This window comes from Nyctereutes procyonoides, unplaced genomic scaffold, assembly GCF_905146905.1.
Source record: "Nyctereutes procyonoides isolate TBG_1078 unplaced genomic scaffold, NYPRO_anot_genome, whole genome shotgun sequence".
NCBI lineage: Eukaryota > Metazoa > Chordata > Mammalia > Carnivora > Canidae > Nyctereutes > Nyctereutes procyonoides.
Window position 1 is genome coordinate 41,293,298 of NW_026575052.1, and position 24,676 is coordinate 41,317,973.

Here is a 24,676-nt window from a genome sequence, read left to right on the forward strand (position 1 = left end):
CACCCAGGTGGCCCTACTTCCAACTTCTTTTTTTTTTTTTTTTTTTTTTTTTTAATTTTTATTTATGATAGTGACAGAGAGAGAGAGAGGCAGAGGCATAGGCAGAGGGAGAAGCAGGCTCCATGCACCGGGAACCCGATATGGGATTCGATCCCGGGTCTCCAGGATCACACCCTGAGCCAAAGGCAGGCGCCAAACCGCTGCGCCACCCAGGGATCCCCTACTTCCAACTTCTTAAACAAGCTTTGTTTATAAACTTAAGCCAGCATAATCTTCCAAAAAGAAAATATATCAAGTTATTTAAAAGAATTATGAATTATTGTGAAACATCAGGTTTAAAAACCAAGCCATGTTATAATTCACTCTAAACTACCTAAATAAATTGCAACACTAAACTCCCGTTAGAAAGCAGCCTAAACTCACATTTAAAAAGTATAAACTGGCTAGCCGGACACATAAAATATTTGTTTTTTTCCTTTTTTACCAATCTGTGAAGCTATAAAAATTAAGATGAATAATGACCACAGGGATTTCATTTACTTCAGAAGCACCAAAAAGGTAACATAGGGACTGTTTGATCTGAAATATTCTTAACTCTTTTTGCATTTCAATCCACTTAATGGTAGTCTTCACCCCGTCCAGGAAACTGAAGCCAAGCAGTATTATTCCAAGAAACTGAAAGGCTTCCAACATAGGATAAACTTGACTCTCATTACAGTTTACAAATGAGTATTTGTTTGCTCACCATGTAATACTTACAAATTCCAAAAGGACTGCACAGGAAGGTGTTGGGTTTTTCTCTGTAATCTTTATGTTTTCCAGTTTGTTTTTTTATTTTGTATCCTCTGAAATAATATCCAAGTTCTTTGAAGATACTTAACCTATGACTATTTGACATAGAGTTACTTCAAGTCAGCTACCCATACTTCTGTTTTAAAGTTTTCATATGGCTATCTCCAGAATTAGCCAAGTTCCTTGGATTTAAGATTTTAAAGTCTTCTTTATTATTCCATGTACTTGTCACTGTTGTATTTATCCACTCCAGATGAAATATCCAATTTATGAGCCAAAAAGCAAAAACAAAAAGAAAATTTCACATCTGAAGAGCATTCCTAAATATCAGCATAGAGAGACATACAGCTATCTCAAAACTACCACGCTGCTGGAAAACTGCAACATCTTAAATTTCCACGTAAATAAAAGATAAAATGAAAAAAACTCTGGATTCTTTCAATGGCTTCATTTAGAAGAGTTGTCCCATTGTGACATGAAAAGGGCTGAGGTCAAAATTTCCTAAAACTTTTAATAAAGGTAAAAATAAACTGCCATGAAACTTCAGCAATATTTAAACAGTAATTTGAAACTGCTGAAACTACTCAGTACACAAATCAAACATATCTTACAGTTTTTGGCTGAAGAACAACTACAGGAGAGGGGTGGGGGTTGGGGGAAAGAGGGAAAAAAAAACAAAAAAAAAAACAGCTGAAATAATTTAACCAGTTATATAATCCGTTTGAACCAAAATACTGAAGAAATGCCTGGGACTCTTTAAGTAGCTTGTAGAATTGTTCACTACTACAAATTGACTTCAGAGATGGTTCTTGCCACTTTTAGTAAACTTCTGGGGCAAAATTATCCAAAAACATTGTAATCCCAAAATGGCCACTTCAAATATCCGGGGCCTTTTAACAAAACCTAGAAGATGATCTTCATATATGAGTAATTCGATCACCTGTAAAAATCACACACAAAAAAACAAACAAACCTTAAATTACACATTGAATTTTAATTTTGAGCTAAAAATTAACCCCCCACCTCCAAGAGTCAACTTCTGGAGAGAAATTCACTTCTATGTAATTATACTGGGGTCTGAAAAGCAGCTTTGCCCAAGCAATCGCCCCCAAAAGAGTCTGCTGTATGAAAAAGACGTTAGACGGAGAGGGAAAGGTAGGAGAGGATATTACCGAGACCAGAAGTGAGCTCAACTGGGAAGGGGGTGCGGATATAATACAAGGAGATTATATAAACCTTCCTATAGTTTTCGAGTAAGATTTAAAACCATGAAACTGGCCCAGAATCTTATAAAAGACCACCTCTATTTTCAATTCTCTGGGCCCAGAGAAATCGAACAGGCAGGTGTGGGGCCACGGAGCATCAAATGCAACTTAAGAGAAAAGGGGCTACGAAGAGAGAGACGCTCTCTCTGAAGCAGAACGCCTGAAAGGAGAGAGACCTTTCCCCGACTGAGGGTAGAAAGTAAGGAGGTGAGACGTGGGGCAGGAACGTCGCTTCAGTTCGCCTGAGGGGGAGACGTGCCCGGCTCCCGAGGGCGGCTGTGGGGTCAAGGTGTCGGTCCCCGACTTCCTCGAATTAAGAAAACAGGTTTCCCCCGACACTGAGGGGGCGGAAGGGGCCACGCCGTCCTCGGGCATCACAGGAGGAGCGGCGCTCCCCGCAAACACAAGCGGTCCCGTCAGGCCCCAAAGGACTCCGGGGACCTGGCAGCGGCGAGTCCGGGGCACCGCCACGGCCGCGGACCCGGCGAGGCGGAGAGCGCGGGCGCGCTGAGGAAACGCCGAAGGCCACAACTCGGCCTCGACTCCCCCGGCCCGCGGAGAGGAGCAGGAGCGCCACAGGAGGCGGGCGCGTGCGGAAGGCCGGGGGGAGAAGACCCGGCCGGGGGCGGCGGGCCCGCTCTCAGCCTCCGCCGAGCAGCCCCCAGCCGCCAAGCCTAAGCCGCCCACCCCCTCCCCACGGCCGCCGCCCCCACTCCGCCGGGGCCGAGTCGGTACCCGGAGGGGCGCCGCGGCGCCGGCCGGCCGTCTCTCTCCCTGCTCTCCGCCACCCCCCACGCCGCGTCCGCGGGCAGCCTCACACCTCGCGCCGCCAACGCCGCTCCCGACCCCCTCAAACCCCGACGCCGACAGGGGCGCCCTTCGTCCCCCAGACTCCAGCGCGGAGCACCGGGGACGGCGTTACCTTCTGCCACACCAGAGGTGCCCCTGGCCTGGGGGTGCCGCTGCGCTCGATCCCGGGAGGAGGTTTTCGGTACTTTGAATAATCCCCTTTTGCCGCTTTTCCCTCCCCCACAACCAGTCTCAGTCCCAAAATGGCGCCGACCCGATCCGCAATGTTCTGGGTCAAGTCTCGCGAGATCGTGGAAGGTGGCGAGGCGGGGAAGGAACTAGAGGGGTTGAGGAGAAGGGAGGGGAAAGGCGGGGCGAGGAAAAGGAGGAGGGAGAAAGGGAGTGGAAGAAGCGGTGCGAACGAACCTACGGGGCGGGGCAGCAGGAGGAGCGCCTCCACCAGAGAACCTTCTGGCCCAAGCAACCGCTCACGCCCCGGCCGAAAAAGCTCCGCCCTCTACGTCGGGCGGCGGGGTGGGGGAGGGGAACAGGGCGTGGCCACGTCTAGGGGCGGGGCGTCGAGGAAGCCCCGGAGGCAGGGGCGCGTGGGGGGCGGCGGCTCCGCGCAGTGACGTCAGGAGCAGCTGGAGTCGGGGATTACCCCCTGCTGCTGACGTGAGGACGGTGAACAATCGGGAACGTTCGGTGGAAGGGGGAATTCCCCGCCGCTCCCTCAGGAGCCCCCTCCCCCCGCCCCTCCCCCGCCCGGAGCCGCCGGGAGCCTGGGATGGCGGGGCCTGCGGGCGGGTGAGAGGGGCGGGCTGAGCCGGGAGGCCGGCAGCCGCGCGAGCCGGGGTGGCGCGTGCCGCGGCGTGCAGGGATCCCTGCCTGGACGCCCGCAGCAGCCGCGGCGCGTTCGGCTCGCGGGCTCCGCGCTCGGGCCTGGGCGGAAGGCAGATCACATGCTCGCCGGCGCGCAGCCCTGCGCGGGCGGAGCGCTGGCCGCGCGGGCGCCGGGCTAATTGGCGCCCTGAAGCAGGGGATCCACCATCTTATGCAAATACGAGTGTGTCGGGCGTAAAGGACACGTACGGGAGCCCGGGCTGCGGGGCGGAGACCGACTCGGTGGGAGCTGAGCTCGGATTCCCTTTGAGCCAAAAACGGCTGCTGGGTGTGATGGTGCTGATCATTTTTCTTCCTGCTAAGTCTGCAGGAGGTGAGCATTCTTATTCCACGGGGTCCCTGGCCCGCGCACCCCACACAGTTTTGGTTTTTTGTTTGCTTGTTTTTCAGTGGATTTCCTGGTAGTCATGGTTCTCAAATAGCGATGCTTTTTCGCTTTGTAACTCAAGGCTGTCTTTGAAACCTGTGAAGTTAGCTTTCTAAGAGGTAGAAAAGTAACCACATGTGCTTGGGGGGAAGTGTCTCAAAGAGAGAAAATCCAGTAAACAAGAAGTCCTTGGCTCTCCGTACTCCCCCAGCCCACAAGGGCTTCGTGCGCAGAAACTTTATGGTCTTTTTTTTTTTTTTAAGATCTTATTTATTTATGAGAGAGAGAGAGAGGCAGAGACCCAGGCAGAGGGAGAAGCAGGCTCCACGCAGGGAGCCCGACGTGGGACTCGATCCGGGGTCTCCACGATCACGCCCTGGGCCGAAGGCGGGCGCTGAACCGCTGAGCCACCCGGGGATTCCCTTTATGGTCCTTTTATATGCGTTATGGGGTTTGTAGCTTAATGGACTGCTTCTAAAAGCTCCCTGATAGGATGTTTGAATGCAAACTTAACAAAAATTACACCTCTCAATCTTTTGGTTCAGGCGCATTGGAGAGAGATATTTGGGGCAAATAATACCTCGCCGAGGGCAAAGAAAGGAAAAGAGCATTTTCACAAGCTGGATGCCGCACCTGTGCCAGGCACTTTGTCCATACACCAGCTTAGGAAGTGGACGTTATTTGTAGCGTTTTGCAAATGAGGAAACTGGTTCAGGTTAAGTAACGTGGTTAAGGTTGCGCGACCTTGAAGCCGAGTGCCACCAACTTGGCGGTCCATCTTGAATGTGCTAGGGTCTTCATGCACATTCTTTCCTCCACACCACAGTACTTCAGTAGAAGTAATTGAGGTATTGGGACAAGACCTGCTTCAGCATCTATTTCTAAGCATGATGCCAATTCAAGAAATAAAAAAAAAAAGAAATTGGTGATTTGAGCACACACAAACTGTGCCTTTCCAATGGCACAAGACATAAAGCAATTCAAGAAATAAAAAAAAAAGAAATTGGTGATTTGAGCACACACAAACTGTGCCTTTCCAATGGCACAAGACATAAATAACAAAATGGAGAAACAATTGTATTTACTGCAAACTGTTTAGTATTTAATTATACATACTTAGTTCTACCCGTGGTATCTAAGAATGTTCGATTTACAAAATATGCTAAGAGCTCTTAAGAATCGTGACAGAGGGATCCCTGGGTGGCGCAGCGGTTTAGCGCCTGCCTTTGGCCCAGGGCACGATCCTGGAGACCCGGGATCGAGTCCCACATCGGGCTCCTGGTGCATGGAGCCTGCTTCTCCCTCTGCCTGTGTCTCTGCCTCTTTCTCTCTGTGTCTATCATACATAAATAAATAAAAATTAAAAAAAAAAAGAATCGTGACAGAAAAGATAACCATACTCTTAGAAAGTCAAAGGACGAAAACAAGCTAGTCCTGTGTATGTCAGAAATTGCATGAAAAGGTATTTCTACTTCGCTAGAAATCAGAAAAAAATGAAAATAAAATGGTGAGATACTACTTTTCACCTGTTAGATTGGCAAAGATTTTAAAAGAACAGAACCTAGATGAGGCTATAAGGAATACATATTTGCATTAACTCTTTCAAGAATCAAAATCTAGGGGATCCCTGGGTGGCTCAGCCATTCAGCGCCTGCCTTTGGCCCAGGGCGTGATCCTGGAGACCCAGGATGGAAAACCGGGTTCAAGACCCTTGTCAGGCTCCTTGCATGGAGCCTGCTTCTCCCTCTACCTGTGTCTCTGCCTCTCTCTCTATGTTTATCATGAATAAATAAATAATCTTTAGAAAAAACAAAAAAAGAATCAATCTACAGCGTTTCTGGAAAATAGTTTGGCTTTCATTTTTTAAAAAAGGTCTTTAAGAGTCTCTTTGCCCAGCTATTCTACATCTTTGAATTAATTTTAATAAAATAGTGGGAAAGGTGTTCAACAATTTTAAAGATATTCATTGATATATTGTTTATAGCTACAAAAAAATTGGGAAACAACCTGAATTCCTATAAATGAAGAGACCGAGTAAATAAATTATGGTACAGTACATTCATATATAAAATACGAATCCAGGGGATCCCTGGGTGGCGCAGCGATTTGGCGCCTGCCCTTGGCCCAGGGCGCGATCCTGGAGACCCGGGATCGAATCCCACATCGGGCTCCCGGTGCATGGAGCCTGCTTCTCCCTCTGCCTGTGTCTCTGCCTCTCTCTCTCTCTCTCTGTGACTATCATAAATAAATAAATTTAAAAATAAAAAATAAAAAAAAATAAAATACGAAGCCATTAAAAATGATGATGTGGGGCCACCTGAACCACTAAGTCTGTAGAGCACGTGACTCGATCGTAGGGTCATGATCAAGCCCCATGTTGGGTGTAGAGATAACTTAAAGATAAACAAACATCATGATGTGCTTCTTGGTAGAAAGAAAATGGTCGCATGAAATCAGTTTCACAGCCTACCAGTAAGAAAAAGTTACGAAACTACCTAATGTTCCATTGCTTGGCTAAGTAAACTGTAAATCAAAGAACAAAATCTAACTGAATAGTTACAAAACTGTTAACCATGCGCATGTCTAGGTGGCACGATAACAAAGGATCTTTATTCTTTATACTTGATAAGAGACTATGTTACTTTTCTAATCATTTTTTAAAAAATTTTTTTTTTTTTATTTATGATAGTCACACACAGATAGAGAGAGAGAGGCAGACACAGGCAGAGGGAGAAGCAGGCTCCATGCACCGGGAGCCCGACGTGGGATTCGATCCCGGGTCTCCAGGATCGTGCCCTGGGCCAAAGGCAGGCGCCAAACCGCTGCACCACCCAGGGATCCCACTTTTCTAATCATTTTTTAAAAAGTGAACTGAACAATTATGTTTGTGTCGGAAACCTTGAGTCCTTCGAAACTATATCTTTTTCTGTGTTCCCATTGTACAATCCTATGCTTCCCTCTTGATTAATTATCTACCCATTCCTACTTCTACCTTGATCCTGAAAAGGTCCAGGACCTTCCTTATCATTTCTCCTACACTTAGTAAACACTAGATTGTAATTGCTGATTTTCTTACTATTTCTACCACTGAACTCAAATATCCTTGAAAGCAGCAATTATGCCTTTTTCTTATTTATTCATAGCAATAGCAAAGTTTCAGCCCAGATTAAACTCTCCAATTTTTGTTAGATGCATCACTTCCCCACATGTAGTCTTTATTTTAGCCCCGTACTAACTGCAGTTCTCAGAATTTCCCTTATTCTTAAACATTCTATGCAAATATTATTCCCTTTAACTAGATTGCCTTTCTCCTTCCCACTCTCTGCTTTATAAATTCTTGTTTCTTGTCTCTAGAGAGCCTGTTCAGATAACATTCAGGTAAACCATAATCAGGTAGACCTCAGAACTTCCTTCTCTGGACTCTCATATGGATTTACACTTATTTGTATCAGTATTTGTTCTCCTGTATGTCCCCCTTTCTAGGTGCTATGACCCTTGTCAGGGACAGTATTCCATTCATTCCCTTTCTCTGAAACAAATACTCAACCCATGAAAGGTCCTCAGTAAATATAACTGGTGGCATAGATGATTAAAGTCTCCATAACCCACTCAGGCCCTGTTCCCATGCACCAGCACAGCCTTACCTGTTTCAAGTCACTGCCCAAGTGCAAAGGTCCTCTCTTGTTCTCTGTTGACTACCAGTTGTGGGCCTGCTATTGCACTCTGGTGCTTCACAGACAGTGTGAGTTGAGGCTTAACTACCTAACTTCGAAAAAATTACAAACTCACAAAGGCTTTCTCTTTGATATAATTTTTTAAAATATTTGCATGTTCCTCTTTTTTCTAGCAAGTTTCACAATTTTGTGCTGATCGATTTAATGAGTCCCTCTCCTCAGTGGGTTTCATAAGGCATGAGCCCAAGCCCATTTTGTTCCCTGCTGTGTCCCTAGCACCTGGCACAAGGCTGGGCACAGAGTAAGTACTCTATAAATACTATCTGAATGAAAGAAGGACTGGTTAATAAAAATGAAAACATTTTTAAGAGGAATGTTTCAGAAACAACTGTGTTCTACAAGAAATAAAGTTTATTTTAATTAAAAAGTTATGTAACATGAAAAATGATAGAGTATAGTTTTCACTTTGAAATGATCTCCTCCTTAATTATGGTAACGTAATGATAAACTGGATCAATAAATCTGGTGTTCATTCATTTCAATTAAGTATAAAAATAGTATATATGGTAGAAAGCTCAAAAGATACAGAAGAGTATAAAGAAATGAAATTACCTATAGTCTATCCCCCAGAAATAATGAACCTTAAATCTTAATGTATTTTATCAAGTATTTGTTCCTTGCGTGTTATATCTTTGTGTCATAGTATATATACACTTCTATGCCCATTTATTATTTCATATGTTCTAAAATTCCCATATTTTAAAAACTTCATTTTTCCTATGTTCCATTTTAAAAATTAACATAAGATTTTATTTCTTAATTTAAAACATTTTGTACTAGTCCTATTATCTCTTTATTTGAACATAATAAGGATGATTACTATTTTTGAGCTTTTCCAATCTTCTTTCCATTAGAAAAGGTTCCTGATTCCATTAAGGTTTCCTCAGTATAATCCATGATTATAAATTTAAATGTATCAAGATTTTTCTCCTATGATCAGTTTTAAAATTTCATATGGGATTGGAGCATCTGTATGGCTCAATCTGTTGACATCCGACTCTTGTTTTCAAATCAGGTCATGATCTCAAGGGATCCAGCCCCATGTCAGGCTCCTCACCAAGCAAGGAATCTGCTTGAGATTTTCTTCTCTCCCTTCGCCCCTCCCCACACTCCTGCTCACACACACTTTGCTCTCTCTCTCTTTCTCTCAAATAAAAAAAATCTTTAAAAAAAATAAATCTCATATAGGACTAACACTGGAAAATTAACCACTTCTTTTTTTTTTAATTTTTATTTATTTATGATAGTCACAGAGAGAGAGAGAGAGAGAGGCGCAGAGACATAGGCAGAGGGAGAAGCAGGCTCCATGCACCGGGAGCCCGATGTGGGACTTGATCCTGGGTCTCCAGGATCGCACCCTGGGCCAAAGGCAGGCGCCAAACCGCTGCGCCACCCAGGGATCCCTAACCACTTACTTCTTAAACAAAACAGATACATAAGTTGACAAATACTCCTCCAGGCTTCAGTTATGGTTGGCCCAGTTTCCCTAACTGGCACATCCACTTCTGTACTCCTCCCTCTGTACTAGGAACTATGGAGGAACACCATTAACATAAGCACAATTATCAGAAAAAATGTTTAAGTGTTCTCTGCCCATATGTGACTTCGAAAACACAGCCTTTTTTTACACAGCTTTAACAATTTTAAAAGTACAGCAGGTCTATAAGCATGTAAATTGTTGTACATAATGTGAAAAGCACATTTTACAATATTTTTAAAAGATTTCTAATTCAATATGTTTTATGCTTAATCATCTCTAGAAATGGAATACAATGAACCCTGAGATGTAATCGTCCCCATCCGCTGCACCTTGTTACAGACTGTAATATGTGTGAGAAACTGAATCCAAACTGGGTTATTTTGCTAACTTGATTCTAGGTACAATAAACGTGGGATACAGCTTAAGAATATTCTCTGTGGTGGAATTTCCCTTGTGTTTATCCTCTTGGGTTTTCAAGTTCATTTTGGGATACTATCCTCCACTTTTGACTCTGAATGCCCATTTAATAAAAGGAAATCCATCATCCATCAGAAACTTTATTGAATCATACAGTAGCTTCCCAAGTGTAACTAAGTGGCAACCCTCCCAAACCATCCTACTTAAATGCATTAATGCTTCCCATAACATTGAGCCTAATTACCTAATTAGCATATAGAGATATAGACAGAAGCTAAATGGCATGATCAAAAGCCAATCAGAGGAAATCAGAGATGGGAGTAAAATCTGAAAATTTCTCCCTCTGTTACCTACTATTAAGCTTTCAAGTTTCAGAATTAGAGTAATCATAGATCACTCCAACTTTACTAAGACTAGAAACTGTGTTCACACTAACTGACTTCAATTAAAATTCATAGGAATTAAAGTAACAGTGGTTTCTATTATAAGAGCATCTTTGATTATATTTTCACCTTTTCTTCCTTTTTATTGTGAAAAATAATACAAGCTTGTTATAAAAAATTCAAACAATATAAAAGTATATAAATTAAAAGTAATGTCCTACTATTCCTCTAGAGTGAAACTTTAGTGAAGTTTTTGTGATCCTTCTAGATTTTTTCCTATACATGTTATACACATATATATTTTAATGAAATTGAGCTATACATGCTATTCTGTAATTTGTTTCTTTCAGTAGGTGATATATGGACATCTTTCCATGTCAGTACAGTTGATAATTTTTTTAGGAATTATGTAATAATAAAAAGAATTATGTAAGAACCCATTGAAAGAATTTACCTTATCTTATTTAACCAGTGCCTTTTAGAAAGATATTTAGGTTGCATCTAATTTCTCCTCCTACAAACCATATAGTAATAAATATTTCTGAATTCAGAGTGTGTTTGGAAAGGAAGGAGAAGGAAGTGGTGGAAAAACTATGGTAATATGCCAGTGGGTAAATCATTAAGCCAAGGATGATAGTTTATTTTTATTTATTTTTGTTTTGTTTTGTTTTTTAGGACGATAGTTTTAATTTGGCAAAATAACATCATTTACTTAGCATGATAATGAACCAGGTCCCAGTTAGTTGTGATCCATACTACCATTTTTCTTAATAGTGCTACTATTTATATTTTATAGACTCAGATTAATCTGGATTCCACATAGTCCTGGAAATAGCATGGGCTTTGGAATTTGACCTGGGCTTGATCCTAGCTCAGTTCAGTTCAGATTTATTATATTAGGCCCTGCTGCTGTGCTATCTGTTCAGGAATGATACAGACACAATCTCTCCTCCAGATTCTTACAGCCTGAGGGATGAAGCTGACATAGTATCTATTTTGTTGAGTGTGTTCCTCCAGTGTGTAGAGCAGGGCCTAGTAATAATAACTACACAATATTATTCTTTGCCAAGAGAATGAACTCCAAGACTGTGCCAAGTACTATGCTAGAGCCATGCACAGAGTACTATAACACGGCTTTCCAAGAAGCCTTAAAAACTGAGTCTGATGGGAATGCCTGGTTTAGTCAGTAGACTAAATCATGGGTAGACTGACTGATGAGCTTAGTCAGTAGAGCATGTGACCCTTGAGCTCAGGGTCTCAGGGTCTTGAGTTTGAGCCCCACATTGGGTGTGGAGATTACTTAAAAAAAAAAAAAAAAAAAACACTGAGTGTGATGAGTTGAGCAGAATTCCAGGAGTAAAGAACTTTCTAATTAGAAGCGGTTGTAAAACCAAAAGTGCAAGGATGGAAATAAGCCCGAATGAGACATTGACAAAGATGCAAAGAGAATCAACTGTCTCCATACAGGCTATTGGAAACCATGAGAGAGGGCTGGAGAACAACATAGAGACCACATCAAAAGGGTTTTTGATCCTGTACTAGGGAGACCACATGTTTATCCTTAAAGTTTGGGGAGTCTTTTATAGTCTGTTCCCCTTTATCTGCAGTTCCGCTTTCTAAGGTTTCTACCTCTTTTTTTTTTTTTTTTTTAAGATTTACTTATTCATTTTGAGAGAAAGAATGAGCCAGTGGGGGGAGGAGCAGAGGGAGAAGGAGAAAGAGAATCCCAAGAAGACTCCCCGCTGAGCATGGAGCCCAACGTGGGCCTGATCTCATGACCCATGAGATCATGACCTGAGCCGAAATCAAGAGTCGGACATTTAACTGCCTGAGCCACCCAGGTGCCTCTCCAAGGTTTCCATTACCACAGTAAACTGGGACCCAGAAGTAGATGATCCTCTGACATAGCATCAGAAGGTTGGTAGTAGCCTAACTCTCTGTCACAGTGCCTGCTTCATTCACTTCACTTCATCTCGTCACAGAGGTATTTTATCATCTCACATCACCACAAGAAGGGTGAATACAGTAATAGGATATTTTGAGAGAGAGCCCCGTCTCACATAACTTTTATTACAGAGTACAATTGACTCAAACAACACAGGTTTTAACTGTGAGGGTCACTCATACATGGGTTTTGTTTTGTTTTGTTTCATAAATACAGTATACAGTACCGTAAATGTATTTTCTCTTCCTAATGATTTTCTTAACATCTTCTTTTCTCAAGCTTACTGTATTGTAGGAATATAGTATGTAACACATAAACGAAATACATGTTTTTTTTTCTTTGTTTTTTTTTTTTTTAAGATTTTATGTATTCATGAGAGACACAGAGAGAGGCAGAGACACAGGCAGAGGGAGAAGCAGGCTCCATGCTGGGAGCCCAATGAGGAACTAGATCCCAGGGCCTCCAGAATCACGCCCTGAGCCAAAGGCAGATGCTCAACCACTGAGCCACCCAGGCATCCCTACAAAATACATGTTAATCAACTGTTTAGGTTCTCACTAAAGTTTTGGTCAACAGTAGTAGTAAAATTTAGGAGGAGTCAAAAGTTATATTCAGATTTTTGCAGGGTCAGCACCTGTAATCCCCACGTTGTTCAAGGACTAACTTTTATAATGCCCTATTTTATTATGATTTATTATTATTAATCTTCTGTGACTAAAATTTATAAATTAAACTTTATCCTGGGTATGTATGTATGGGAAAAAAACATAATATATATAGTGTTTGGTACTATATATATATATAGTGTTTGGTACTATCTGTGGTGTCAGGCATCCACTGGGGTTGTTGGAACGCATCTCTGGATAAGACGAGACTAATGTATTTTAAGCAAGAGAGACATGATTGGGTTCACTCTTTACAAAGGGCCTAATAAACAATATTAGGAAAATGAAATTCTAGAAGAAAAAGAAGCTAAGGGGTGATTGCAGTAATCCAAATGAAAGGTTTCGGTTTCTCCTACACATCATAATCCCCCTCCGTTTTTCTTGTAACACAGGGAATTGTGTGAAGGGTCATCATACAAACTGGTCTTTCTGGCTGGAACACATGTGGCCCTCCCACCAGTTCTTACAAGCTTTAAAGCCTCACCCTAAATGTCACAGCCTCCTCTGACACCCTGCCTCCCTGTACTCTCCTTTATAGCACTGAATATAGTTATAAATTAAACAGTTATATGATTATTTGTTGGGTATGTGCCTTATGGATATGTGCCTTATCCCCAGGACTCTAGATTTCATGAGGAATGCATGAGTAAGTGAATGGGCAGGGAGAGAGGTGAACAAATTTAAGAGATGCAGATCCAGAGATTGTTATATCTAAATGTTTATGAACAAATTCAAGAGATCCAGATCCAGAGATTGTGATATCTAAATGTTTGTGAAGATAAGGCAAGGAAAAAAAAGTCAATGATTAAATGTAGTTTCTAATTTAGTCACGTGGGTTGATCCTGGTGGCATTCCCTGAGTTAGGAGACCAAAGCAAACAGGTTAGGTGGAAGATGATCATGAGTTCAGTATGGAATATGTAGTGGATACAAATCTCAAACCACAAACTCAATTGGGCAAGAAATAAAACTTGACAAAATTTCTGTAATAAGCTCTCTACCCCAGTGTTAACCTCAGCCATCTCCAGCACTCCAATGATAACCAAGGCTACTGATTATCCTAGAACCATATTTCTTTACTCTTGGAGTTACTTTGCATCTATTTTATTTTTTTAAGTTTTTTTTTTAAATTTTTATTTATTTATGATAGTCACACACACAGAGAGAGAGAGAGGCAGAGACATAGGCAGAGGGAGAAGCAGGCTCCATGCACCGGGAGCCCGATGTGGGATTCGATCCCGGGTCTCCAGGATCGCGCCCTGGGCCAAAGGCAGGCACTAAACCGCTGCGCCACCCAGGGATCCCTGCATCTATTTTATTTGTAATTTTTCTCCTTGATTGTCTTTTCTTTTTCTAATTTTCTCTTTTTCCAAGCTATAAGGTTATTGAAGCAAAGTTTGTTACTGCTGTTTGATGTCTATCAAGAGTACAACAAAAGTAAATGTTCTTGTAAATTAAAATGAGTGATTTTTGTTAGAAATAAGGAGATGCTTTCTGAAAGGAAGAAATTTATTAAGTATTGGAATGGGTAACAGAGAAGTGTAAGAAATTGTCATCTTTTAAATCCTCAAACTTGGAGTTTAAAGAGGGGACCTTTTGTAAAACAAAACAAATACATATGTATATATACTTATATATATATTTATTTATTGTATATATACATATATATATTTATATATGCTTATATACACCCACATATATCAGCAAGAGAAATGTCTGGCCAGCAATTCTTTTCTGCCTCTTTTTCTTCTGATAACCGAATGCCATTTTTTTGAGGGAACCCATTCTGTGTAGTATGAGTGGGATTAACACCCCTCACCCCTGCACTCAGTTCTAGGTGTGGACATGTGTCCTAGACCTGCCTAATTAAAATGCTCTCTCCATGGCCATAGTGTTGATTGGGGCACCTGATTCTAACTAGTTACAACAAAACCTCTGAGAATTTTCTAGAGCTGCTGTCAGAAAGCTGTTCTCTTTCTATTGGGGCTACTAAAACTGAAAGGGTGTAAATCTGAAATTTCCAGTAGGAAAAATCTGACTTTCCATCCTGCCTACCAGGTAGTTCTAAGAGACAAACAGAGCACTGACAATATGCTTTTAATCCTTGGATGTAGACTTCCCCAAAGCAGTGATCCTCTCTGGACGTCAAAGTAATATAAGCAAATAAATTTCCTTTATTGCTTTACTAGTTTGTGTTGGGTTACTGTCCGTTTCAGTCAGGAGGGTACCTATGAATTTAGGGTCTCTATCCTATAAAGTGACTGATACTATGCAATGTTTTCTTCCAGCCATGATATTCAGTATCATTGGTGATAAACTTTCCATTTCTGGTAAAGAAACTGGCAATCTGAAACAGCCAATGGGGTAGGCGTTAACAATTCTGGTGTTTCTCTCTCCTTTTGTATCAACACTATGACTAGCCCAAAGAAGAATCAAATCCACTTATTCTACCTATAAATAAGTTTCCCTTTAAAGCAGGATCCCTTTTGTGGAAAATAAATTGAAAAGGAAACAAGTTATCCTATCCAATTTTCCTCTATCATCCAGGGCAGAAGCTCTTTTCACATCAGTGGAATGAAAAGGGAATCTGAGAAAGGTTCTGGAAAGTCTCCTTCAGTGAACTTTTTTTTTTTTCTACTGCAATGGATGAATTCACCCAAACTTCTAGAAGTGCATAATGGATAGGCAGTGAAGGAAGGCAATCACTTTGTGGGGAAAAAAGCTGGTGACTCAGAGTGAGAGAAAAGTAGAATTGCAATGAGAAACTAAAATTGGTTAAGAAAGAAAACTAAGACAGGAAAATAACATTACTCAGTATTTTCTTTGTTGTTCTTTCCTTTAACTTACTCGAAGTGTACTTTCCAATGACAAAAACATTCATCCATTAAACAAATAGATATAAAGTCTACTCTGACCTAGGTACCAGGTGAATGCTGAGGATAAAAGTAATATACTTATGAGTCCATCTATATTTATAAGAGCCAAAACTTAGCTCTAGGAAGGGAAGGAATATCAAACACCCACTATATTATTATAGTGATGTTCTTCAGGCTCTCCAAACACCCTGGGCAATGGGCAAAGGGAGGAGGGTGCTTAATCTATCCTTAAACTAATGAAGAGGGGAGATTGAAAGATTGAAAACTTGGTGGGGTAGAGGATGCATGAGTTATCCATGAGCCAGATATGGACTAAGTGAAGGAGGTTGGACTTACCCATTGAGACCACTTGAAGGGCGTGGTGACTCCAGCAGAGAGATGGGTTACTGGAAACCCCTGGAAACGATCAAAGACAGACAAAGCAAGACACTGATTAAAATGGTAAGGACACATTTTAATCAGTAATATACCACTGCAATAGGAAAAAGAGTCCTGTGTGAACTGAACTCAACTTCAATTTGTGCAGAAGTGACTGAGCATTTTATTTTATTATTTATTTATTTATGATAGTCACAGAGAGAGAGAGAGAGAGGCAGAGACACAGGCAGAGAGAGAAGCAGGCTCCATGCACCGGGAGCCCGACGTGGGATTCGATCCCGGGTCTCCAGGATCGTGCCCTGGGCCAAAGGCAGGCGCCAAACCGCTGCGTCACCCAGGGATCCCGTGACTGAGCATTTTAAAGAAAGGGTAAAGGAATAAGGAGAGGAGAGAGCAGAGGCTTCATAGAATTAAGGAAATGAAAACTCACAAAAGCTTGTCTGTGTGAAACACATCTGAGTTCCTTAACTGGCCCTTATTAAAGTTAGAGTCCTACCTTCCTACAAAGTGGGAGACAGGGGCTCTATCTTCAAGTGTTGCCTAGAACATACAGTAAATTATTCTGGTGGCATGGAGTTTCCTCAGGCAGGAGCTTTAAGAAGGCAGGGGTGGGGCTATTGTCATTCTAGGGATGTAGCTTTGGAATGTTAGTAACTGTCAGTGCTTGTTCAAGTCTTTATAGACCAAGGATGAAGTCTTCTTTTTCAAGGCTCAGAGAAGCCTGGCCAGAGTTTGGTCAAGGAGAGATTCTTTGTCAAAACCAGGAGCTAAGGAAGGTTCACACGTGGCCAGCTAGAGGAACCAGTAGGATTCCACAAATACAGTTTTTAAGGTTAGAAATTCTCAACGGTTTCTAATTCTCAAGGGAAGGGTTTACTAAGTGTCTGGAAAAGCACTCTGTGGGAGAGAATCAGCATTTGGAGTATATCCAATCTAGAGGGCACCCTGTGTCTACCCCTCATCCTTGTTTCCTCTCCCTATTCCCTGTCTCAAGAGGAACCAATGAAATTCAGGGCAGGGAAATAGTAGGAAAGACACTGATTATAAACACCCCCCCCCCCCCCGCCCCGCTCCAACAAAGGTTTAAAACCTGAGAAGATTAAAGTTTGAGGGAAGGAAAACATGAATTGGTGAGAGACTGGAGTATAAATGATCCAAAAGTGATGTTGAAAATAGTGTGGAACATGCCCGAAATTTTGTCCCTTACTAAGAAAGACAAGAATCATTCCAGAAAGAGGGTTTAAATGTAGAACACTAAGCAGAAATAAAGTTGTTTTCTGTTTGCATCCTACCAAGTCAGTTTATTTATTAAACTATTTGTACACATACACACTCCTCTATTACTTCACCTTCCAAATATTCCCCTAAGAGTGACTCTATTTGCACAGGATGCAAGGGTGCTGAAGCACCCTAAAGCACAGGGTGCTTTATTTGCATCATACAAATGTTTATGGTAGTCATGGATGGGAGGTTTCCTGGTGTCCATTGTATTCTGAAAGGGGTCTGTTGATTCCAAAATGAAAAGCTCTTACACTAGGTTACTGGGTCTCACCTCCACATATCTACATCCTTCTCCTTTTGTTAATCACAGATATTTAGTGTTGCACCCTTTACTGTTAATACATTCGAAGTAACTCATAATAAAACACAGTTCAATGTGTAAATGTTCAGTTCCAGTCTCACTGAGATGCATAATGGGATACTCATATATTGTATTCACGTTTGTACAAGAAAACAGAAATAACAAAAGGAACAACAGCAACGAAAACCAAGAAAACAGGCCCCAAATGGTGTCCTAAATCCCACCTCACCAGAGATTTAACCTAATTACTTTTGACTCTCTCAGAAACAGAATCTTAAACCAGTCAATCTGGAGTGGCCTGATCAGCACTAGTTAGGTAATCAGCTTGATACACCCTTACCATCCCCTAAGGGCAACTAACCTTGTAATAACCAACCCCCTTTCTTTATTGTTCAGCCTAACTTCCTTGTTCCTGCTCCTTTCTGCTTGTAAAAGTCTTCATTTTCAACAGCTCCTTGGAGCGCCTTCTTTCTGCTAGATTGGATGCTGCCCAATTTGAATCAGTTTTAGGTCGAATAAACTCTTAAAATTTTTACTATGCCTCAAGTTTATCTTTTAACAGTCCCATATGTGGAAGCATTGACTGTAAAAGCTACAGATGCAGTCTAAACCAAGTACATTATATTGACTTAAATAATTTTCGCTGTTGTGTTGTTAGTGGTATTTTTTAAAGTTCTGAATGTTTCTTGGTAAAAAGTTTCCATGAAAAAAATAGTTTTCTTTTTTAAGGATTTTATTTATTCGTAAAAGACACAGAGAGAGAGGCAGAGACACAGGCAGAGAGAGAAGCAGGCTCCTTTCGGGGAACCCGAGGAGTGACTCAATCCCAGGATCCGGGGATCGTGACCTGAGCCAAAGGCAGACAATCAGTGAGGCACCCAGGCATCCCAAGAAATACTTTTCTTTCAGTTTACTCAGTAGTTGCATTTGATGTACATTAAAGCCACACAGGAAATGGTGACTGTCAATCTTTTAAGAGAAGTTAGATTGGGGCACCTGAGTGGCCCAGTCAGTTAAGCGTCTGCCTTTGACTCAGGCCAGGGTCTCAGGATCCTGGGATTGAGCCCCACTTCAGGCTCCCAGCTCAGCTCAGCAGGGAATCGGCTTGTCCCTCTCCTCCTGCCCTCCCCCAACATGCTCTCCCTCTCTCAAATAAATAAATAGAATCTTAAAAAATGGAAAAGAAGTTAGATTAACAATATTTATGTTTACTAAATGCTATCTTTGTAACAGAGAAAAATACCCTCCCAGATTCCCAGGTCACCCTCAGGGGATGAGCCTACCATTCAGCATTCATGAATTGAGCAGATCCATGAAGGTCACCAACCCCACCCCACTTCTCCCTCAGGCCTTCTCAGTTCTTCCCTATCCCAGCCTCCTATCTTTCCTCACAGAGGAGGAATTCTTGGATTAAACAGAAATCTATTTACGTATTTTTCTTTTAGAAATGCTAAGGAATTGAGGAATCACAAGATCTGATTACTTAACAAAGAGAAATCTTTTTGGTATGTATGTGCATGTCCCTGGGTGGGCACAAACCAAAGAGAAATCTTGATTGAATTTTGGGTGCTCTCCTATTCCCTAAGTCACTTATGTACTCATGTCTATAAAGGAGTGTTCTCTACCATTCCTTTACAAGGATTTTGTTTTCAGAGGATTATCTCTCTATACTTAAGGACTCTCTTGTAGAACCATGCTGATTGGACCCTTTACAATTTTACAAGTGTCCAGTTGCTGTTCTCAGGGACCTGTGTACTTTCCTGGGACCAGCTTTTCCCATTTCCCTTAGCACCGGTTCCTTACTCCTTTCTGCAGATCTTCTGACCAAGGCATCACTCCCCTGAAAAACTCAGTTGCTTCTCTCACTTGCCAAAACAACTTTCTGTATTAGCCTGCAACCTGGCACTTCGTTAAGGAGGAAAAATAAGAGACCCCAGATGGAGTACAGAATGAAAGAGTTTTTACTGCTGAGCAGGGGAGCCCCAATCCAGCTGAATCTAGTCTCTAGTGGATGTACTTTGGGCAAAGGGAGGACCGGTGTCATATTTTAAAGCCAGAAAACTACAAACTGTCTCTATCCTATGTTAGGACAGTTGCTGTGAGCAAACACCAGGCTGGGCTCCAAGGGATCCTCTGCCTTTGTGGGGCTCCTGCCTCAGGGGCATAACTTCCAGCAGCTTCAAACCACAGCCTGAGACCCTCTTCCTTCAAGTGAAATCTCCATGCCATTGGCTCTATGTGGAAAAAGCCAGGAGTATGATTTTAATCACCCAAGAGATCCACTTGTGTCAGTGGAAATAAACCAGCAGAATTTGCTGCAGGGATAACTTCATTACTTATAAGTTGGGTGAAGAAATAAATTTCCAGAAAGCATTCTGCTACCTGCAGACCCAAAGGAAAAGTAAAATTGTTTTATGAGAAGGAATATTTTATTTTTTTTTAAGATTTTATTTATTCATGAGAGGCAGAGACACAGGCAGAGGGAGAAGCAGGCTCCCTGCGGGGAGCCCGATGCAGGACTAGATCCCAGGACCCCAGGGTCACAACCTGAGCCAAAGGCAGACGCTCAACCGCTGAGCCACCCAGGTGCCCCTGGGAATGAATACTTCGTAAGTGAATGGTTCTGCTAATTAGAATAGCAAAGTTCTAGGGACGCCTGGATGGCTCAGTTAAGCGTCTGCCTTTGGCTCAGGTCATGATCCCACAGTCCAGGGATTGAACCCTATGTCAGGCTCCCTGCTCAGTGAGGAGCTTGCTTCTCCCTCTCCCTCTGCCGGTCCCCATGCTTGTGCTCTCTGGCTCTCTCTGTCCAATGAATGAATAAAAATCTTTAAAAAAAGGGGCACCTGGGTGGCTCAGCGGTTGAGTATCTGCGTTTGGCCCCAGGGTGTGATCCTGGAGTCCCCGGATCGGGTCCCACGTCGGGCTCCCTGCATGGAGCCTGCTTCTCCCTCTGCCTGTGTCTCTGCCTCTCTCACTGTGTCTCTCATGAATAAATAAATAAAATCTTAAAAAAAAAAGAATAGCAAAGTTCTTAAACATGTTCATACAAAATTAAAAGTGTTGCATAAATGATTACCATTGTGTTGCAATGTCTGTTGGGCTGGCTGAGAGAGGGGCACCCAAAATGGCGGACATCTCAAATTGGGTCAAAATGGCTGATCTTCCGGCCAAAGCAGCCATGACCGCCACGTCATCTCCGTCATCTCCAGTAAATCGAAGCCTAGACGGGAAACCGAAACTTTCCATCCAGGACTTTCCAGCCAGAGACCACCCCCATCCTCTGTACTGTCCCCACCCCAGCCAATCACCTAGGGACACGGTGTTCCCTTGCCTAATTTGGCAAAAAGGACCCACCCGGGTCCTATCTGGAACCAATAAGGCTTAAAAACCCCCACATGCCCCATACCCTGGGCGACTTCCCTGACTCGGGCCACCTCTCCGAGTCACAGGAGTGCTCCCCATAAAAGCACTCTCGAGGGATCCCTGGGGGGCTCAGTGGTTAAGCGCCCGCCTTTGGCCCGGGCCCTGATCCTGGAGACCCGGGATCGAGTCCCGTGTCGGGCTCCCAGCATGGAGACTGCTTCTCCCTCTGCCTCTTTCTCTCTCTCTCTCTGTCATGAATAAATAATAAAATCTTTTAAAAAGCACTCTCGAACCTACTGCCTGGCTCTGCCGTTTTTTTTTTTTTTTATTTCTCCCCTGTTCATTTTGGAAAAAAATGTTGATTGTCTTAAAATGTTACCTGTGTCTGTGTCAAGTACTCTTTTATGCCCCCCAGCTCATTTTGTAGGACCTGATAACACTAGGTCTCAAGAGCAATACTTCCTCTTCCAGCTTTTAGATGCCACCTCCTTAACCTTTATAAAATCCCTGGAAGATTGGTTTGTTTTCCCTTCACTAAGAAATGGGTACTGACATTTTCAGAGTAATTACTTCCAGGCTGTTACATTATGGGTGATTGCTTTATTATTTTGTATTTTCCAGATTTTGAACAATAAACATCTGTTTTTCTTTTTTAACTTTGAGAGATGTTAAAAGTACAGACAAGTGCTGACAAAAATAATACTTGTGTCCCCATAACCTAGAGCTCATCTATAATATTTATAATTAACAAAGTAATACAAAATTAGTATATGTTACAGAATGGATGCATGAATTTTTTTCTAAGATTTTATTTATTTGTTCATGAGAGACACACAGAGAGAGGCAGAGACATAGGCAGAGGGAGAAGCAGGCTCCACGCAGGCAGCCCAATGTGGGACTTGATCCCAGAACTCCCAGATCATGCCCTGAGCCAAAAGCAGACCCTCAACCGCTAAGCCACCCAGGCATCTTTGGATGCATGAATTGATATGCCTACTTGACATCTTCAAATCCAATATGTGGCCTTTCAGCATGAGCTTCATCTTTTTTCTGATTTTTTTTTCATTTTTTACTTTTTAATCAAGTAAAACATTATCTTGTAGAATGTAAAGAGGCAGACTCTAGTGGAATCCTGAAAGAGAGATCATTACTAAATGTTTAAAAAGTCCAGCTGCTCTAAAGAGAATAAATCACAGGTGAGGAATAGTTTAAAATGATGAAGATGCTCTTGGTCTGGACATAATAGAGCCAATATGTGTCAAATACTCTTCTAAGTACTCATTTAACCTTGACAACAATGTCGTAGGGATATCACTTCATTATTGTTCTATTTTATGGACAAAGAAACTGAGGTATAGCAAGTATAAGTGGCTTGCCTAGAGTTACACAACTGGTAGGTGGTGAAACTGGGAATGTTAACCAAGACAATCTAACTCCAGGGTCTACATGCTTACCTTCCACCCTCTGTTGACCTCCCATGGGTTAAAATGCTAGAAATCCAAGGTCCTAAATCAAATTTTCGTTTCTCCCAGTAGAACCCAAGGAGTATATCAGTTATCTATTGCCTCATAAAAAAATGCCAAACTGGGTTTTAAACAACAACAGTTTATTTAGTTCACTGGTCTGCAATTCTAATGGGGTTCATTCAGCAGGGATGCTCATCTCTGCTCCATGTAGTGTCAAGTGAAGCAGCTAGCTTAGCTGGAGGCTGGAAAATCCACTTCCCATGTAGCTCACCCTCATTGCTGGTTAGTCGGTGGTGATTGATACTGAGAACTCAGCCAGGGATGAAACCAAGCAGACAAACCTCCTTTCTATATAGACATTTTTTCCAGCTACTTCAGCTTTCTTGGGGCATAATCGATGGGTTTCAAGGGCCAGCATCCAGAAGGGACAGGAAGTAGACAGAGTCTGCTGGTGTCTTAAGGCTTGAGGCTGGAAACTGTCATAGCATCACTTCTGCCTCATTTCATTGGTCAAATACAGAGCCCAGATTCAGGGGAGGGGGACATGTATCCTGCCTCTCAATGGGAGTGGCACCCAAAGCATTTGGGACCGTGGTTTAAAAACTTCAGTGCCAGGACGACTGGGTGACTCAGTGGTTGAGCATCTGCCTTCAGCCCAGGGTGTGATCCTGGGGTCATGGGATCAAGTCCCACGTCGGGCTCTCTGTGTGGAGCCTGCTTCTCCCTCTGCCTGTGTCTCTGCCTCTCTGTGTCTCTCATGAATTCAAAACAAAACAAAAAAACTTCAGTGCCTATTAGATTTCATCTCCAAGTTTGTATAGCTGTATTCCTATAGTTTCTTTTTTTTAAGATTTTATTGATTTATTTGAGAGAGAGAGAGCAAGAGAGTGAGAGAGCATGAGCAAGGGGGAAGGATAGAGAGAAGCAGACTCCCCACTGAGCAGGGAGCCTGACTTAGAACTCTATCCCAGGACCCTGGGATCACGACCTAACCAAAAACAGATGCTTAACCGACTGAGTCACCCAGGCACCCTTCCCTCAACTTTTGATGACCCTGTGGCTCTCACTGAAATGAGCTGACTTCAGGCCCTGTTGTAGCCTACATACTGTGTACTGACGTTACCTCTCTCACCAACACCCTGGAAGACTTAGCACTCTGAGAAGGAAAAAGATGCCCCTGACCCCATGCTCCACCAGTGGTGTCAGTGGTATCAGACCTCAATCCTTAGATTAGCCCTTCTACCAGTTACGACAGTCCTCATGTTGTGGGACTTTTCTGAACTTCCCTTTTAGTTTCTGTCAATGTCCCACTTAGAGCCAGCATCTTGGTAAGCTTTGGTCAGATGATACTGAAACAGCACACCCTACAACCCTCATAATCAAATTGCTTTGCTGAGTATTACCCTTCTTCCCTCACCCCTGCCTCCATCCTCTGACTCTCCTACTTAGGATGAGTTCCTTTGGCAGCAGGAGCCCTCAGTCTGTGAGGTTAAGAGGGGCTCTTAAGTATCCTCCCACCTTCCTATTTTTCTCATTTCTCTGTCCTTTCCCCAATACACATATTTTTACTTTTTTTTTTATTTTTTTGTAAGTTTTTTTTATTTATTTATTTATGATAGTCACAGAGAGAGAGAGAGGCAGAGACATAGGCAGAGGGAGAGGGAGAAGCAGGCTCCATGCACTGGGAGCCCGACGTGGGACTCGACCCCGGGTCTCCAGGATCGCGCCCTGGGCCAAAGGCAGGCGCCAAACCGCTGCGCCACCCAGGGATCCCCCATATTTTTACTTTTTTTAAAGGTTTTATTTTTTTTATTTATTCATGAGAGACATACAGAGAGAGAGAGAGAGAGAGGCAGAGACACAGGCAGAGGGAGAAACAGGCTCCACGCAGGGAACCCGACGTAGGACTCCATCCCGGGTCTCAGGATCACACCCAGGGCCGAAGGCAGCGCTAAACCACTGAGCCACCCGGGCTGCCCCCAATACACATATTTTTTGAGAGCTTTAGCTCCGCACAATAAAGGCTACATGATTTTTTTTAAATTTTTTTTTATTTATTTACGATAGTCATACAGAGAAAGAGAGAGAGGCAGAGACACAGGCAGAGGGAGAAGCAGGCTCCATGCACTGGGAGCCCGACGTGGGACTCGACCCCGGGTCTCCAGGATCGCGCCCTGGGCCAAAGGCAGGCGCCAAACCGCTGTGCCACCCAGGGATCCCCAAGGCTACATGATTTTTGAGGCCTGGTGCAAAATGAAAAGGTGGGGCC

At 42.8% G+C, this 24,676-nt stretch overlaps 1 protein-coding gene across 2 annotated transcripts in view; it reads right to left on the bottom strand.

Annotated features, from left to right (window-relative positions):
• Window positions 1–3,156, bottom strand: part of GPBP1 (GC-rich promoter binding protein 1) — a 70,899-nt gene extending 67,743 nt beyond the window's left edge. The window contains exons 1-2 of one of the 2 annotated variants that reach the window (XM_055331794.1): window positions 2,980–3,156; window positions 760–1,732 (exon numbers count right to left, since the gene is read on the bottom strand). The gene's annotated coding sequence lies outside the window, so the exon portion shown is untranslated. The remainder of the gene's footprint in view (window positions 1–759; window positions 1,733–2,979) is intronic. The other variant, XM_055331795.1, reaches the window with a different exon arrangement.
• Window positions 3,157–24,676: the final 21,520 nt, after the last annotated feature.